Source organism: Macrotis lagotis, chromosome X, assembly GCF_037893015.1.
Source record: "Macrotis lagotis isolate mMagLag1 chromosome X, bilby.v1.9.chrom.fasta, whole genome shotgun sequence".
NCBI lineage: Eukaryota > Metazoa > Chordata > Mammalia > Peramelemorphia > Peramelidae > Macrotis > Macrotis lagotis.
Window position 1 is genome coordinate 437,224,851 of NC_133666.1, and position 14,757 is coordinate 437,239,607.

The window sequence follows — 14,757 nt, forward strand, 5'->3', positions numbered from 1 at the left end:
GAAGTGGAAGAGATTTCCTAGAAGTTGTGCCTTGTCTTCCAATATCCAAGAAAATTCTTCTGAATTGGAAGCCATGTAAACAGTGAGAATATAAGAGACAGAGAGAGAGAGACAGAGAGAGAGAGAGAGAGAGAGAGAGAGAGAGCAACCCAGAGCACCAGAGAGAAATATACCATCCCCTGTTGTTGTTGTCATTTTAGTCCTGTCTGACTCTTTTTGACTCCATTTGGGTTTTTTATTTTTGGCAAAAATACTGAAATGGCTTGTCATTTCCTTAAACAGTTTATTTTACAGATGAGAAAATTAAGATAAGGTTAAATGATTTAGCCGGGGGGGGGGGGTCACACAGCTAGTAAGTGTCTGAGATTAGTCAGGTAGACTCATGACTCTAGGACCACCAAGCTGCTTCATACCATCTCTACCAGCTTTATTTTCTGAAATTCTTTTCAAAATTAGACAGAAGCTTTTATTTCCCAGTTTGTGATGACTTAAATGTGGATATTCCTATAAGATATAATAACTATGAGTTAAAGAATGGATAATTGAAAAAAGTATTTACTAAGTGATAATTATCTATTTCTGTGTCAGTCAATGTGTGAATTTTTGATGATATGAATACAAATACATGGAATAAAAATGACCCTTCTCTCAAGGAGCTCATTTTAAAAGGAAAGGGCAACATAGAATGAATGGTAAGGAGAAAGAAGGAAAAGCAATGTGTATATATGGTTCAGCTATATACAGGAAACAATGAGGAGACCTGATTCCAGGCAAGATTAAGCAAAAGTTTGCCTTTTAAGAGTCCAGGTTCCCAGGGGCATGATCTGAGTTGCAGTGGGTAGGGGGATGAGTGTGTCCAAAGTGCAGATGGTCTAATTTAGAAATGGCCAGGAAGATGTGAATAATTACTTTCAAATCTTTGCCTGAGAGAAGGTTTTGATAGCAGGAGGGGGAGAGGAGAGATAGCAGAGGACATTGGTTAATTATGAAATGAAAAACTTAAAATTTTACTTAGGTCTGCTCCTGCCTTCATCTTTCTCATTTCTATAACCATAAGTCCTGAATCATATGTGTGGCACAGGATATTAAGTATACATGTACCTAGGGATATCCATGTAGACTTTACACTTTTAGAGATTTACATTCACATACATAAAGAAAACATACATAATATCCTGAAGCCATGTATTTAGAAAACAATAACCTACAATGAACAATTTTTCCTTCTATTCTGTAAGTTGGATAAGAATTCTAACTAGCAATGGGTGAATGAAGTTTGGTCCTTATGCACTGACATCTGCATAGGGTTAGGGACTTTCCAGTAGTGGTTCTGCGTTTCATCAATGTTCTGTCATCATCCTTGGAACTTGTTTTTCCCTACAATCCTACCCTCCCTAGAATTAAATTCTTTGGAGAATGGATCTCCTTTGCTCCTAGCACAGCATGTCTTATTACCATCCCTTCCTGAGACTGTACTCTGCATTGCCAGTCCTACTTCTTGTAAAATAAAAAATTTGGACTAAATGACCTTTGATAAATCTTAATGTTCAAAAATCTATGGTTTTTGGTTCCTTATTATTTTTGATCAGAATAAAAGAATCCCTATTTACAGATAGATCTAGAATGTACATACCTTGATTTTTTTTTCTTTATTATACCATCCATTCTATAATCTCTTTGATGATGGAACAATGTCTTCTGACTTTTTTTGGTGTACTCTACAACTGCTATTCTGCCACAATTGCACTTTCAATAAATCCTATTGCCTGACACTCATGCAGAAAGCATCTTGATAATATCCTAGAGTGGAAAAGAAAAATGGTTCCCAATGAATTATCATTAACTCATTGATGGAATAACATATCTTCAAATTTTCACATTATGTTTAAGGAATGAGCAGGTTGTTTCAGTGAGATTTGAGTTCTATTTGCAATTTCCACAGGTGTGGTTTCTATCTTGTAATGCTTATTCATTAAATACTTATTAGGAATGCTTAACTATCTCAGCAGCAACACTATAGCAGTAAAGCCTCTTTTCTTGGAAAAATTGAATTTCTCAGTGGCCCAAAAGCAAAACATGGGTGTTTTGGAGGGAAATAAATTCATCTATATGTTAAAAGCTCAAGGGAGGAATGGGCTGGGTATGGAGCAGTGTATGACAAAAGTTACCTGCAAACCACACATTTTATACTGAATTTTGATTAAGCTATTTTCTTTTAGAATGATTTCATTTTATTTTTCTCTGGTATATTTAGGACTTTGAGGAATATACAGCATTCCCCTCATGAACTGAGAATGATTTATTATTACAGAAACAGAACTGAATTCCTATGAGATTTATTGTTTGTGTCATTCATCTGACACATATCTTTAAGACCTTGTATTGGTAGTTCTTTTTCCATCTGTATATATCATGTCTCTTCAACCTAATTTTTTTTTGCTAGGCAATGGGGTTAAGTGGCTTGCTCAAGGCCACACAGCTAGGTAATTATTAAGTGTCTGAAGCCGGATTTGAATTCAGGTACTCCTGACTCCAGGGCTGGTGCTCTATCCACTGCGCCACCTAGCCACCTCTCTTCAACCTAAATTTTAAGCTTCATAATGGATGAAGATCTTTTCTTGTACATTTTTGTGTTCTCTTAGAGATATCCAAACACATCTAAGAGTAATTACTCATAGTAATTTTGAATAAATAGAAAGTGTCAATAGAAGTATATTTGATCTATGTTGATAAGAATTATAGATACAATCTATCATGGAACTTGAATTATCTAAATTTCCTGCTTTAACTAATCCAATTAATCACATGATAGTCAAACTCAACACAATCTTAGGTTGCAAATATACAATGTGAAAACAGCCAATTGAAAAGTGAAAATGTAATATGACTACTAACAATAATATTATCTAGTGTTTACTGAGTGCTTTAAGATTGCAAAGTACTTTATAAATATTATCTCAATGAATAACCAGTTTAAAAAAATATTTTCTTCCATACCCTCACTCCATTGACTAGCCTAATAATACATTGCTGTGTATGTTGTAGATAAAAACTCTATATTGATCTAGACATTAGGAGATCATGTACATGACCATTCATTTTTAATGTATTTTTCTATTGCTAATCCTTATTTTAACCCTAGGGCAGTCAAATGGCACAGTGAATAAATTTCCAAGCCTGGAATAAGAAAAAACTGAATTCAAATATGACCTCAAACAATGACTATTTGTGTGACCCTGGATAAATCATTTAACATGCTTGTCTCAGTTTTCTCATCTGTAAAATAAGCTGGAGAGGTGAACCACTAATGGATTTTTGCCAAGAAAATCCAAAATAGGGTCTCCAACAGACACAACTAAAGCAACTGAACAATAATGATAAGTGACAAAAATCCAGATTCTGTACCTGGAAACAGAACTGAATTCCTATGAGATTTATCTTTTGTGTCGTTCATCTGACACATATCTTTAAGACCTTGTATTGGGAGTTCTTTTTCCACCTGTATATATCATGTCTCTTCAACCTAAATTTTAAGCTTCATAATGGATGAAGATCTTTTCTTGTACATTCTTGTGTTCTCTTAGAGATACACAAACACATCTGCATATAGTAAGTTCTCATTGTATGTTTATTTATTTTTTTTTAGGTTTTTCTTTTTTTGCAAGGCAAATGAGGTTAAGTGGCTTGCCCAAGGCCACACAGCTAGGTCATTATTAAGTGTCTGAGGTCAGTTTTGAACTCAGGTCCTCCTGACTCTAGGGCTGGTGCTCTATCCACTGAGTCACCTAGCTGCCCTCATTGTATGTTTATTAATAATGATGATAAGATAAATTTCAAAATTCTAAAGACATACTTTCCCCCCCACAATATTCTAGTGAGTATCAATCACACTGAGTGCCTTCAATAAATGTTAGCTAATAGTTATAATGATAATAACAACTTTGTGAGCTGATCGGGTTTCTCTGGATGGGTTATTTCATGACTGTGGTTTGCATACCTACCCTTTTTGTGAGGTGAAGGAAATAAATAAAAATCCCCTTGATAGCAGAATTATCCCTGTGTAGGTGTATTCAGTTGAAACATGGGAACAGTGATTTCTGTGTAATTTATTTCTCTGTCTTTGTAATGACATTTGTTTAATTTAACAAAGAAAATAATTATAGCAGCACGGTTGTCTCTATCTTGGAGCCTTGAATACTTAGAGGAAATGATCCCTAGAACCTCTTGAGTAAGCATTCTATATAGAAATTTACTTAGAGAAAATAAGTGGGTATTTTAAGAACATTTGTTTATCATTTTAAAGGAAAATAGGAAACAATTTCACTGAATCTATTCTAGGAATGGCAAGCAATTTAACAACAATGTACTATATAGGCTGTGTGGTTTTCCTTTCTTCTTTGACTAAATCTCCTCATCCTGGATGGCTCAGCTCAAGGACTCTGTCTTCCAAGACACCTATTCATGGTTCTTTGGTCCACAGGCATTTCTTATTTGTTTGAATTCCTATATGATTTACAGATGTATCTCTCGACATGAGTCTACCTTATATATTGTCAATATTGTCACCTATTTGTTTCAGAGTTTGTTGACTAAAGCTCTTTAAGAACAGAAATCCTATTGTCTTTTTTTTGGATCAGTTTCTCAATAAAGCATTTCACTGATTAACAGAAAAATATATGCCCTTTGGAATGAAGCATAGCTTCATGACATAGTAATACATTTTCTCTATCTTATTGGGCAGAGATAATAATAATAATAATAATAATAATAATAATAATAATAATGATAATAGATATTCATAGCCTCTAACCCATTCTTATTTTCTTATTGATCTTTAACAATTTAAAAATTGTGAATTTAAAAATTCTTACATTTACAAATTATATGAAACTAATTGAGCCTTTGACAAAAGTCAAATTATGAATAACAAAATCTCAGAGTTAGAAGGAAACGTTAAATGCAATATAGTCAATATTTTTGAATGATAATCTCTCTAAAATCACCAGGGAATGTTATTTCAAGGGGTCCTTGAAGATCACAGCTGAAGTGGAAACTCCAAATCACTTTTAAAATCCTTTAATTTTTAGGGCAGATAGGTGGCTCAGTGTATAGCATGCCATATCTGAAGTCGAGAAGACTCATCTTTCTGAGTACAAATCTGGCCTCAGGTTCTAGCTATGTTACCCTGGGCAAGTCACTTCACATTGTTTACCTCAGTTTCCTCATCTGTAAAATGAGTTGGAGAAGGAAAGGACAAATTATTTCATTACCTTTGTGAAGAAAACCTCAAATTGGATCATGAAATGACTGAAAATCAAAAATTATTAGAATGTTGTCCCATACACAGAGACTAAATACATGTCTTCAACTTCTATTCCTTGCTCCTGTTGTTTGTCCTTTGTTTTAGAAGAGGATGAATGATTTTATTGAGTGACTTTAGAGTGATTTGGATTTAAGTTGAGGCAGAGTTGCACAAAGTCATCAATCTTATTTTCTTTACAGAGGCATTGAAGTCCAGTGGAAAGACAAGTCAAGATGACTGGTGATGTTCCAGGATGTAGTGGATGATTTTGGTTTCACCAATCTCGGATCAAACTCTAAGCACTACACAATGTATGATTAAGATGCCTGCATAGCCTTTGGAATAAATTGTTCTCATTTGTCCATTCATCTGGGACAAGTATTCACATGCTTAGGTAGATACCCTCACTCTGGTCCCATAACTAACTAGGTTTGAGGTCTTTTTGTTATCCCCAACCTGGTTTACCATGTCTCGTGAAAAAGATTTTACCAGACTGTGGCACTTTACCTGCTACAGCTTCTTGGAGATTAGAGTTGGGTAATAGATGGATAACAAAGATAGATGAGGAGTCCTGAAAAGGCTTCAGCAAACCCTCAAATCAGAGATTCTAGTCCTCCCTGAATACCTCATACAACCCATGCTTCCATTTCTGCCCTCCTTTTCCTACCTGATAGCCCGTCAAGTACTTAAAGGAAGCTGTCATGTCAGCCCCACTAAGTCTTCTCTTTCTCAGACTAAATATCCTACATTTCTTCAAATAATTTTCATTTCTGAAGTTTATACTTTTGTGATCTTGGACATTTTATTTAATCTCCCTGGGTCTTATTTTGCTCCCCTGTAAAAGGAGAAGTTTGGATTAGTTGAACTCTCAGGTTCTTTGCATTTCATAGCAAGGATCCTATGATACTATGACCTGATGTTGAGACTCTCAACCATTCTGATCTGCCTCTTTCTAGTGCATCAATCATTCATGAATAAGAGAATGTGGAGAATCTCATTATTCTAAGCAATATAGCACTGTTAAACTCATACTGAAGTTACAGTCTACTAAAATTCCAGACAACTTTTATGTGATCTGTTGTCTAGTTACTACTCCATTTTATACTTGTAAAGTTTATTCTTTGAAGCCGAAAGCAGGACTTTACATTTATACCTATTAAAATCTATATTATCTGACCTAATTTATTGGAGGGTTTTTTCTTTTCTTAGATTCCTTTATTGAACACGGTAGAATAGCTTATCTTTTCCAAATTTGTAACAATTATTCATTTGATAAACATAGTGCCTTCATCAAACTACAGTTTTCCCTTCCACATAATGTAGAGATTGTTGACCAATTTCTACAAATATAAGTTAATTCTATCTACACTATTTGCTTGATTTACCTGTCTAGCAACTAGAGATAGGTGGTCTGAAAAATCCACATAAAATTTTTCTAAACGTTTTCTGTCATCTGTTAGCATTCATGTGTTGTCTGTGACTTATGTAAAACTCCTGACAAATTCCCACTTAATTTCTTAGGTCAACCTGTAATATATAGAAAAACCATAAGGGAGAAATTCATTATGTAGATGGGATAACTATACTGATAAAAATTATTAAGCAATTCAGAACTGTGCACAGATTCCTGGAGAAAGAGTTTTCTGCCATGCTGCCACTATGTTTTGGATCTGTCTATTCAATCAGGTCTAAATCTTCCTACCTTGACAATCATCTAGCCCAAATCTCTTCACAAGAATAGTGTGAAAGACTGATCAGTTTGTACAAATCTAGGTAAATTCTATTTATGCCATTTGTTTGACTTATCAGTTTGGTAACCCTAAAGATAGCTAGCTAGGTTGATGAATGGACCTGGAATCAGAAAGAACTGTATTTAAATCTGTCCTCAGATACTAAATATTTGACCCTGGGAAAGTCACTTAATTAACCTATCTAATCCAATTTCCTTAACTATAAAATAGAGCCTCTATTTTAACAATATCTATCTTCCTGCATTGTTGTGAGAATCAAACAAGATAGTATTTGTATTTTAAAAAATTTTAATATCGTTCCTAATGCATAGTAGGTTATCAATAAATATTTGCTCCCTCCTCTCGTCAAAAAAGGAAATGAGTTTAGTTTAGTATGACTGGATTTAGTGATTTAGTGTTTTACCTGCCTTAACTATTCTTTTTTTCTAATTCTGCATTTTTTACTAGGAATCAAAGTCAAATTCATTAGGCTCTAGTTTATAGGAACCACTTTCTTCTTCCTCTTCTTCCTCCCCTTTCCTCTTACCCCAGCTTAATCTGGACAGTTGTCACCTTCAGTCCTCTATCATGTATTCAGGTTCCCATGACGTTTCAGAGATCATTGACAGTTACTCAGTTACACAGAAATTCTTTCATTACTCTAGTATGTTCATTTTGACCTAGAGACATGAATTGAAGAAGGGTATTTAGAAGCTCTCTAATGATTTCATTTTTAATTTTGAATATCAATTCACTATTAGCTTTTAATGTTGTATGTAGCCTTTAAATTTCAAATATTATTCTCCTTGGCAGAGAAACAGAAATACAATAAAAAGTTAATGTGTTCTCACTGTTATACATTATTATCAGGAAAGGTAACAAAAAAGGGGAAATTTTGGAAGGACTCGAAAAACAAGCATATTGATGAATGATGGTGGAACTTTAAGTGGATACAACCATTCTGGAAAGGAGTTGGAAATTATTCACAAAAAGTTATTAGCAGTGCATGCCCTTTGAATGCTATACTATTTCTAGGTCTATAATCAAAATAAATTACAAAAGATAAGATTCTATAGTTAGAAAATAGCTCTTATTGTGGTAGCAAAAACTGGAAATTAGGATATACATCAATTGGAGAGTGGCTGGACAAATTGTATGCGATTTGATGGAATATTGCTGTGCTATAAGAAATAAAGAAATAGATGATTTCATAGGGAAATGTAAAGACTTGTGTGAGCTGATGAAGAGTAAAGTGAGCAGTCAGAACAATAATTTATATTGTAGAGCTACCATAAATTTTTCTTCAAAATCCTAGATAAATTGATGAAGAGTGAAATAAGAAGAAAGGTTTATAATAAAAACAAAAGATAAACAATTTTGATAGTTATAATAATTTATCAATGTATTGATCATACATATTCTGAAGCACTGATAATGGAGCATCCTATTCATCTCCTCACAGAAAGGTTCCATGGTATAGAATGAAACTTTTTTTTAATAGTCAGTGAGGGATTTTTTTTTTTGCTTGACTCTGGATTGGAACTTTCTTTTCTTTTTTCTTCCAGTGGGATGGGAGGTAAGAGAGGGAGAAGCTAGACTTCTGTTAAGTAAAAATAACAATAATTTTAAAAGTAGGTCCAGGAAAGAGCCTTGGCTTATCTCCACAGGTACTGATTATGACATGGATGAAGAATCAGAAAACATGACTTATAAGGAAGTTATTGGACAATAAAGAAACCTAAAAGAGAACTGTGTCTAGAAAATAGGGAGGAAAAGAGTATATAAGAGCAGATGGTGGTCAATGATATCAAATGCAAAAGAGAGTTCAAGGAAGAAGAAGAAAATTGAAAAGAGGTTATGCCTCGGAAGAACAAAACAAAATAACAACCACCCTTTTGTTGTACTTAACATTCTTCTCCAGTTCATTCTGAGCTATAGCATCACTTTCACTTATGGACTCTAACACATGTGAATCATCATCTTGTCTTTATTTTCAAAATTTGTACATTTCTTTAAGTTGATAAGATCTGTGTGTGTTCACCTCACCCTCTTTAGATAGTTCTGTCTTTTCTTTCTTATCAAACCTTTTTCTCCCTAAGCTTTCAGAATTTAACTTGTGAGAGTGTAATGCAGACTTCTCCTATAGAATTTTTGACCATGAGATGAATCCTATCTATCATTTTTCTGAATCCTTTAAAATTGGTCCTTCAAATATTATTTTCAAATCAGTCTATGGTCAAATTTCTTCTACTCTATCAATAAATAATCTGCATCTCCCAGAGGATAGAGTGTAGGACTTGTAGTAAAGAAATTCTTAATTCAAATCCTCCCTCAGTGTTTTTTTAGTCGAGAGAACTTAGACAAGTCAACTTACCCCATTTCAGCCTCAATTCTACCTCTTAATATAGCTTGTTATCTTTAAAACCTGATGCAGCTCCACATTTTGCTGATTTTTCCTGATTCCCTCCAGATGTTTATGCCCTACAATTTTTTTCCTTTGTTTATTTTGAGAATATTTATTTGTCTACATGTCATATTTGTCTACATGTCATAAAACAATCTCTTTTAGGGAAATACCTCCTTATTTTTTCTTTGTACCCTCAGTGCTTAGCAACATGCTTGGCCCCATATTAGGCATTTCATAGATTTTTGATGATTAATGGATGAATGACTAGAGCTACCCTGTGGAATGGCCTATCACAGGAAAGAATGGGTTCCTTCTTATTGTGGATCTTAAATAAAGAGACTGGATGACCACTAGGCAGTTATGTTATACTGTGAATTCTTGTTTGGTCATGAATTGGTCTAGATGAAAACTAAAATTCTTTTCAATTCTAAAATTCTAAGACATTGTGGTTTTAGGGTATGTCTAACCTTATTAGCAAGTAGTTTTATGGTCCAGTAAGGAAATGCCCATAAGACTAAAATATAGCAATTAATGTATAGTTTTTTTTTTCTTTTTTAGTGATCAGATTAGCTCACTAAAAGTCTATTCAACAAGTCAATGATTTTGAAGACAGGAAAAATTTGGTATGTCATCTTACAGACTCACTCCTCCCAAGACATTGCTCAATATGACTCATTAGGGACTTTGAAAGTGTTTGTTTTCATTGACTTTTTTTAGGTTTTTGCAAGGCAAATGAGGTTAAGTGGCTTGCCCAAGGCCACATAGCTAGGTAATTATTAAGAGTCAGAGGCTGGATTTGAACTCAGATATTCCTGACTCCAGGGCCAGTGCTCTATCCACTGTGCCACCTAGCTGCCTCTTCATTTAGTTTTTATACTGAAGTTAAGAAATTAAAACGAAAAACCTATTCATTTGTGAAAGACCATTTTAATTTTCTGTTATTCAGGAACTATTCTTCCCTTACCCTCTTCTGCTTTAAGACATAATAGTCTAAATTGAGCCTGTGGTTCATTGTCAATCCTATTATTCTTTATATCTTCAGAATTCTCTTGGACTGAACTGAGTAGCTATTGATTTGAACAGGGCAAGCCCTGAAGATATATATTGCTTAGAAGTCTTAGATTTGCCTCCCTTTAATCGTGACATTCACTCCTACTGAAACCATCAGGAATTTGGTACCTGAAGACTGCAGGGTTGAAAATGGCTACCAATATTCAAAACTACATATTTTGACTGAGTCTTAGCTTTAATTTTACCCTATGATTTATTCTGTATTTTTTTCCTAAAACACACTTTGTAAGGATTTTACCTCATAATTTTTGCTAAATTTTTTTACCAAAAGCAAACCTGAAAGCTTGCAAGGCAGGCTCTCTAAGAATACAAGAAAGATGTTTCAGGAACTGTATTTCAATTAATTAAAAAAAGGTTTTCAAATATTGTTTTAAAGATAAGGATATCTCATACCTTTCTCGTTATTTTAGCAAAACACACAAAAAACAAAATAAAGTGGTAATAAGTATAGTTTTAATATTGCACTGTTTAGATGGTGTCAGCATTCATGCATAAAGCAATTCTGGTTTTATTATCATTGAACCTACACATATAAATGTACCGTATATTCAGAGTTGAAATTCTGGAAATTCTGAGTAGGGCTTTGTTTAAGGAAAATGTCTCTCTCTCTCTCTCTCTCTCTCTCTCTCTCTCTCTCTCTCTCTCTGTGTGTGTGTGTGTCTATGTGAGAGAGAGAGACAGAGACAGAGACAGAGACAGACAGAACAACAGAGGAAACAGAGACAGAGATACAGAGACAGAGAGAGAGACACATACAGAGAGAGAAAGAGAGAATGTGTATGTGAGGGCAATGTTAATATGTACTGAAATAAATGAGATAAATATTATTTTTAAAAAGGAATAAATGGTTTATTTAAACTTATTTTTCCATTTTAAAGCCCCTTTCCCTCTTCCTTTCAATCTCCCTCCCCCAACCAGAGAAAAATAAGAAAAAGAAGATCCTTTTAATATCCAAGAATAAATAATAAGACAAAACTAACTCCTGTATTGATCATTTCCAAAATTGTGTGTCTCATTCTGCATCTTCCCATTTCTTTATTAGGAGTTGGATAATGTGCATGATTGACCAATATATTGATCAGTTCTTCAGACTCAGAATTTTTTTGTTTCTACAATGTTGATGTTATAAGCAAAAATTGTTCTCCTGGTTCTGTTCATTTAAGTTTGCATCAGTATATACAAAAAATGTAAATCCTTCATGTAATGGACTGGTTAGATGGTCTTCAAAACTTGGGGTAGGGGGAAGGGATTAAGAACACATTATCAAAGGAGTGCTTTGTTAGTACATAGGACAGCATACAGTGACTTCTGTGAACCAGAATTAGCTAATGAAGAATGAATCATGGCACTCTAACCATTTTGGTTGGTTGGTTGATTGTTGTCCTTTCTCGAAAAGGACCAAAATGACATCACTATGCTAGAGTCAAGTTAGATCATTACAAACTTAGAAAACTCTACCATAGGTTGGGCACAAATAGGCCATGAGAACAATTGAGGAAGACTCTTTAAATTTTTACATCTCTTGCAAATTTTATAGAAAAATATATAAATATATATGCTTATATATGAATATATACTTCTATATGTGTGCATAGTGTATATATACATTATATATATTATATGTGTTTATAGTATATATATGTATATATGACACTCACTAAACTGGTAGATCTGGAAAATACTTTAGTCAAAGCATTATTTGTATTTTAGCAAGACTATCTGACAATGATATGACAAAATATAGAATCTTTGTGGAGACAATGGAAAAAATTTAGATTAGATCATCGTACAATTAGGTGAACTAAGAACTGGTTGAATGACCGGACAAAAAGAACAGGTATTAATGAATCATTTGTAATTGTAATGAAAGACTGTAGTGTGAAGGAATAGTGGTCTATCCTTTGCTATGTTCTACTTAACAAATTTTTCAATTACTTGAATGAAAGTATAGTTTGAATATTTATCCTCTTCCCCTTTTGTCTCACTGAAGTTCAGTTTCTCTATCTTTCAATCTACTGATCAATCCTTTTCTCACCAGTTGCTGCATGAAAGCCCAGAATTTCCCCTCTTTGCCTGGCTTCACATCACATTCCACCCTTGATCCCATATGTTTGTGCTTCCATTCATGCCTGTTGACTGAATTTTCTCAAGGGGCCGTGTACAAATGCATAGAACTCTTTCTGTTGGTACATGTCTGAAGCTTTTCTCTGTAACTGGCTTATTTTCAAGGTCAAATCTAAGGGACAACCCAGGTTTTCTGTAATTTTGCTCCTCAATTCAGATGGTAGCAGAAGTAATGTGTTGATTTGACACATATTAGATAAGTATCATGGGAGGCTGAATAGAGAAGCTTTTTAAATATGTAAAAAAGTTTTCACAGCTGAGAGACCTGCAAAGAAAACTGAAAGTTTCATGTGAATATATTATTTGAACCCCTGTTGGTGGATGGAAGGTCCTAGAGAGGTTTGTCCTATTTGACAATTCCACAAACCATGCCTTTAGGATGAATCACTGTCAAGAGTTGAAGACCCTTGAAAAAGGGGTAAAAGTGTTCTACATTTCAAATGTGGAATGATGTAATGTTTAATGGAAAGGATGATTTAAAGGGCAATAATTAAAAAATCAGAAGTAAACGTCCTAACCCCCTATAATTGTGCTTGCTATTTCCATCAAATAATATGCATCTCTATTACTAACATTTTCTCTTTTTTGGTGTTAAAGATGAGTATAATTAACTATTTTGAAGCTTGCTTACATTTGTGTGAGTTGGTGGCACAATGTTATTCATCAAATTATACAAATGTTAAATTTAAGTCAAATTTCTATTTTAAATACTTTTTATCTCAAACGAAATCGATAACTGCAGAATATGGCGATTGGATCTTATAAAAATTCATTAGTTTCATTGTTCAAATGTTACTATTATTACTTCATTTTTCTAAACAAGAATAAATTTATGGTTGTTTTTAAGCTAAAACTGATTTAACTAAAAAAGACTTCTACCAGTCACATGATTCTTATCTGCCATGTCCCTGGAACCTCTAATTCCGATTCCACAAAATCAGCTTCACTTTCCAGTAACCCATTTTTACTAGAGGTGCATTCTTTCCAAACTTGTGGCCATCTTAGGCTCTTTTTTACCCCTTACAATTAATGTCTCACCAAGTTCTGTGATTTTTTTTTGTAAGAAAAAACTGATAGAATTTTAGCACAAGAATTGCCTTCAGAGGCTGTCCAATTAGTTGTATGCTGGTAAATGTTTAACAACTGATTCTCATTACTGACTTCAGCACACTTATATATCTAATGTAATTTGAAAACAATTCCCTCTTTAATTGGTTATCCAGTCTTTCCTTGGAAAGCAACCCATCCCTGTAGAAAGATCAATGGCTCTAGAGTCAGATATCCTGGGTTTACATCTCATCTCAAATGGTTATTGCCTGTGTCATTTCTATACCAAGACACCTTCATTCTAGTCATCATTCTCTTCTCTTCCCCCCACCACATCCCACACATCCTTGCACTCTATTCCTTGGATGCCCCAGTGAGGTGAGGTGAACTTTTGCCTTATCTTGCTGGGAGGCTTTTGAAGCATCCACCCATTTCCCTGCCATCTTTACATTCTGTTACTTAGATACCAGTCTTTATTCACATCTCTACCTCCTCTTTCAACTCTCATTTTATAAGCAATCTTTTCTAATTAGAACTTTTTAATCTTCTTTAAATATCTTTATTTTAATTTATGAAATAAAAATAAGAATTTCTATATAATAAAAATGATTACACATGAAACTGCAAGCCTATTAAATAAAACTTGTTCTTCTTTTTAAGCATAGCATGCAGTTATCATTTAACTTTTCCTGTTTTTTCTTCCTGTCTCAATCCTAGAGATGATTACCATTAGACCCAAATATGTGTGCATATGTATGTAAAATAATTTTTCCATACTTCTTATTCTTTGGATGCAGATAGCATCTTCCTTTATTTGTCCTTCATAGTTAATTTGGGTATTTATACACTTGCATGAAATAATGAAGAGTGAAATGATCAGAACCACAAAACATTGTATATGCTAACAACAATATTGTTCTAAGAAATCTTTGAGTAAATAAGCCATTTTGACTTATAAATTCAGACAGATTAACAACAAAATACACATGACAAAAAATAATTAAAAACTCCTATTAGAATTTAAGTTCAGAGACAACCTTGTTTGCTTTTATTCATATCCTCAGTGTTTAATATAG